We start from the raw sequence: 5,433 nt of genomic DNA, 5'->3' as shown, positions 1-5,433 counted from the left end.
CAATTTCATTAAGTGTTTATGTTTTGATATATTGTATTTGTCGTTGAGTTTTTCCATTTGAAATAAAACTGTGCAAATTGTTATATATTATACACTTGACATTTGATTGGTTATAACATGCAGTACACACCTTTTCGTTTACTAGCTGAGAGAAAATATTTCAACCATTCTTCCTCGAGGTAGGTCAACTTCCTAGTCATTGTGAAACCTCCATTGCTTGCTCCGTTCTAGCCAAATTTCTGTTAAATATATTATATATATACACACACACACATACACTATACTGTTACAAGTAACACCTCAAAACCTCAGAGTGTTGGAAATTCTTATCCAGAAAGAAGAGAAAAAAATGGTGGTGGTTGAGTTCAATTCTGGTTTTGGGAACAAGGGGATGAGGAGCTTTGGCTTTCAAGTTCTCCATGGCAGATGGTTCATGGTTTTTGTGTCAATGCTAATCTTATCCATGTCCGGCGCGATGTACATGTTCGGCCTCTACTCAAACGACATCAAAACCTTTTTAGGCTATGATCAAATGACAATCAATCTGCTAAGCTTCTTCAAAGATTGGGAGGCAATGTCGGCATCATAGCCGAGCTCATCAATGAGGTCACAGGGCCATGGGTGGTCCTATTACTTGGGCGCTGATGAACTTTTTCGAGTACTTCATGATATGGCTGGTGGTGACTGGTCGGACGTCGAAGCCATAAGTGTGGCAGATGTGTTTGTACATCTGCATAGGTGCAAATTCACAAACGTTTGCAAACACCGGCGTGGTGGTGAGCTGTGTGTTGAGTTTTAAGTGTTTGTTTGTATTATTATTCGTGAGGAACCAACAACACAAGGATACAAGATATATAGGGCAAGGAGTGATCAACACACTAATCACCCTTGAACCACTCTTACATGGCAGCTCTATAAAATAAGGAGCAGAAAGTAAGGTAAGGGGAAAAGCTAACAAGTATGGGAAATAAGATACAAGATCTTTACAAGATATAACTAGAAGTAAGGTGATAACTACACCCTAATAATCAACCTAACCAATAGCTCCAAATACCCACTTTTGACTTTCAATACTGTGTGAAGAATTTCCCGGAAAGTAGAGGTAGTGTTTTGGGATTTTGAAGGGACTTGTTGGCCTCAGTGGTGCAATTATCACATAGCTATTCCATGCTTTCTATGGAAACGACATAAAGTCTTTGATTTTGTTAATTGGCTAGCTTCCGGCTACTATATCGTTGGTGTTTCTTCTGATTATTTGGTTGATAAAGTACATTAGACAACGGAATGAGCTCAAGGTTTTTTATAATATTCTCTACATTACTCTCGGCTTAGATGGGTTTCTCATGGCTATAATTATTATAGAGCACAAGTTGAAGTTTTCAAGAATTGAGTACATCGGAAGTGCTTCAGTTGTACTTGTGTTACTCTTTCTACCCATCGGCATTGTTATATTCGAAGAATTGAAGATCTAGAAGAGTAAAATAAGAGCGTTGAACGATCAATCTGAGCTCAAAGTAGTAGCTGAGAATCCATTGCCAGCTCCTTCTTCTCCTGTTCAAGTAGCTGCAAGCAGGTTTCAGCCCGCCGGATAGAGGTGATGACTATACAATACTATAAGCAGTTTTCAGCAATGACATGCTAATCTTATTCCTGGCCACAAGCTGTGGTGTAGGCGGCACTTTAATCACCATTGACAACTTGGGTCAGATTGGGAGCTTATTAGGTTACCCAACTGACAGCATAAGCACTTTCATATCTCTGGTGAGTAGTTCCCTTGCCCCCTCATGCTTACTCTTGTGCTTCTCTTGTCATGCGTTGTCCATCTTCTCATAGCCTTTGGCATCCCCAATTCTCTTTACTTTGCCTCGGTGATCATTGGGTTCTGTTTTGGGGCACAATGGCATTGATGTTTGCCATCATATCGAAAATCTTTGGCCTCAAGTACTATGCCACTCTGATCAATGTTGGTGGTGTTGTTAGCCCTATTGGGGCTTACATTCTCAATGTTAAAGTGGCTAGAAATTTATACGACGTGAAGGCCTTGAAGCAAATGAAGGTTTTGGGAAGGACTAGAAAACCATGGGAATGCTTAAGTTGTGAGGGAGTGCAATGCTACAAATTGGCTTTCATAATAATGACTACAGTGGCATTTTTCAGGAGCCTTGTCTCTTTTAATTAAGACAAGAAAATTTTACAAAAGTGATATTTACAAGAAGTTCAGAGAGGCGGCGAAGGCAACTGAATCGGATAACATAGCTGCTTTGTCAACTGGTTTGGTGCCTCTGATAGAAATGGAGGCTGAAGCTGTTGTGGATGTTGCAAATTCTTCAACCTCCTCAGATGATAAGGTGAAGCAATGAGGTAGTTTACTAATTGCTCTATGCATGTATGAATGATTGTTCAAATGGTATTCTTGTAATCTCCAAGTCATGTACAAAGGAAAAATCTTTGATCAATATGTTGGTAACATGCTTAATTAGGAGTTGTAAATAGGAGAAGAGTAGCTTAAAAATCTACTATTGAGATCATTTACATATTTCTAAGTGATAAGAGTAATTAAATTTTTGCAAAACGGAATAATTTTTACAATTTGATTACCGTTTACCACATAAAATGGCATGTTCCGGCCAGTTTCCATGTAACTTATTGCCTTTACAACTAAAGGTCAGCAAGTTATGAGTTTGATTGAATCCGAATAAATTAGCGTATCTGCAAAAACCTCCAATTTCTTCTCCTTTTCACGTTGGCAATAGTGTAGTAGGACTACAATTTTTCTTTCCTACTTTCTTGGTTCAAGCGTGGCTCAAGAGATCGATATGACACAAGAGATCGATACATGGTTGTAAACAAAAACTGATGATAGAAATAAAAAATTTCATAATTTGGTTGTCAAATGCCAAAAAACTAGAAGAGCACAAAATATGATGTGTAAGCGTGCAATTACTTTTTTCTTTTTTTACGTTTGGGAAAAATGTTGTGGAAATTTTGTAGGAACTTTGTCTACAAGGGTTGTGTTTATATATATATATATATATATATATATCACCATGTCATAATCTCAATGGGGCTTCAACTTTTCTTTGCCCTCAAGTTCTTCCTTCGTATAAGGGCTATCCCCACAAAGACTAGTTAGATCCATAGCTAGCATGCGTCTTGTGAACAACTCTTTTTGTTTTGGGGAACTCATCATCCATGTGTGTGCGCGCGTATAAATAAATAAAAATATATATATAGCATATGTTAGTAAAAATTAGACGGTTCGGATCGTTGAAATTCAAGTGGATTCCACAAGTAATTCGCATTTTTTTGAAATAAAAAAGGCTTCTTAGCCAAAATGGTCCCTGAGATTTTCATAACACATAACTTTGGTCTTTGAGATTTAAAATCAATAGAAGTGGTTCCTGAGATTGTCCACCATCCATTATTTTGGTCCTTCCATTAAAAAACTCCGTTAAGTGGCCCTAAGCTTTTTAATGGAATGACCAAAATGATGGATGGTGGACAATCTCCGGGACCAAAGTTAAGTGTTCTTGTAAACACGAAAATTCTGTAATAAATGAAACGAGAACACGTGTACAAAGTAGATTTGTACTAATAAATTTGTAGGGTTACAATCTCTGTTTACAACTTTTCTCTGATTCATTCTTCAAATTTGATGTAAATGCGTAGGTTGTTGATCCAAAGGTCACGATAACTTGATCTCGAGCGAACTATTGAACAATTGCTTCAAGTTTTGAGCTTGAAAACAATGCGTGGATGATCTTCACCTCAAGGTACGGCAAAGATGATGTTGATGCGGGATTTCGTTGATTCAAGGGTCTTGGCGACTTGATCTTGAATCGAATGTTGTTACAAGTTTTAAGCATGCAACAAAGTCTTGAAGGAGTCGGCACAAGTGCTTGTTGATTTTTCAAGGGAATGCTTCGGCTTTGGTTGTACGTTCTTCGAAGAGAGCTTTGGTAGCATATTAGCCTTCAAAGATTTGGCAGAGGTTTTCCTTTTGTGAGAATTTCGGCCCTCAAATGTAGAAATTGTCCACCTTTATGCTTGTCTAAGGACCTTGTATTTATAGCTCAAAGCTTGCCTTCGGATGGATTTGGCTTTGGTTTTGTCTTGATTCATCCATGGGAGAATTTAGGCATGCTTTGTGTCTTAATTTCAACCACTTTCCCTTGCTTGGCTAAAACCTATGGGGTTTTTTTGCCTATTTTGCGAGCAATCTTCAATTCTTGCTTATTTTGTGAAGATGCTTTAGCTTTCATTCCGGTTTTGGGAGCAATTTGGGCCCTTGCCGATTTTAAGGAGATTTCTTCCCCTTTGCCACATTTTAGGAATGCTTTTGAGCTTCATTTGCTTGATTTGTGCCACATGTCATTGATGACTTGTCCATTTGTGATGAGTCATATGCCATGTGTAGTTTTGTGATGCATTATTTGCATGCAACGAAATTTACATGTCTACAAAGGCCCCCACTTCAAGGTGCGTTGTATAGGAAACGTGTTTTGAAGTCTTGCAATGTGAATGTTCTAACTTAAGGGCCATCGAGACTTGATCTTGAATTAGTTTGCTTCTACAAGGGCCATAGAGGTGTATTTCTTGAACGAAACATTTCTTCAAGGTCGTTGAGGCGTATTTCTTGGACGAAACATTTCTTCAAGGGCCGTAGAGGCTTGGTCTTGAATGGAATGAAATGAAAATTTTCTTCAAGAGCCATAGAGGCTTCATCTTGAATGAAATGGAAATTTTCTTCAAGGGCCGTAGAGGCTTGATCTTGAATGAAATGAAAATTTAATTTAAGGGTTTAGGGGCTTGATCTTGATCTTGAATGAATTTTGTTTTTGAAAATAGATAAATCGGCACATACTTATTGTGTGTATTGATTTTCCTTTTTTTTTTTGACAAAATACATTTGGTGCATTTTGGGACTTGAATTTTTTCCTCATGGGTATGGGAAAAAATGCTTTTCCTCCGTTCGGTAGGAATCTCTTTCAATTTAGGTAATGAGGGTGATTTCCTTCAAGATGTTGGAAAGCTTTAGTGATTTCCTTCAAGGTTTTGGAAAGATTTAATGCTTGTCCTTGGGTATGTAGGATTTGCATCTTTTTTTTTCCTTTTCCTTTCCATTTTTTGGGCCAGGGGGGTGTTTTCCCTCTTGGTTTGGGAAACTTGAAGACTTGTCCTTGCCTTGGAGGGATTTCCTTTTGTATTTTGGCAAGGAAAGGTACTTTCCTTTGATGTTTTAGAAATTTTAAAGCCCTTTCCTTGTTTCTTTGTTTCCTTTTCTTCTCTTTGCTGATTTTGTTGCAAAAACAAAATGTTTTTTTCTTCTTTATGCCAAAATCAGCTTGCCTTTTTTTTACTTGAAATTTGCTTCCTTCATGCAGCTAGAATGTGCTTCCTTCTTTTGATTTTCCTTTTTCTATTTGGTATGTA

The 5,433-nt window shown here is 37.7% G+C and overlaps 1 pseudogene; it reads left to right on the top strand.

Annotated features, from left to right (window-relative positions):
• The first annotated feature begins 363 nt into the window (after window positions 1–363).
• LOC103949369 lies at window positions 364–2,360 on the top strand (annotated as a pseudogene).
• Window positions 2,361–5,433: the final 3,073 nt, after the last annotated feature.

Source organism: the organism of the source record quoted next, unplaced genomic scaffold (genome assembly GCF_019419815.1).
Source record: "Pyrus x bretschneideri cultivar Hongxiangsu unplaced genomic scaffold, Pyrus_bretschneideri_v1 Contig68, whole genome shotgun sequence".
Lineage (NCBI taxonomy): Eukaryota > Viridiplantae > Streptophyta > Magnoliopsida > Rosales > Rosaceae > Pyrus > Pyrus x bretschneideri.
The sequence above is the reverse complement of the archived record's forward strand: the minus strand, read 5'-3'. Positions and strand labels throughout refer to the sequence as shown.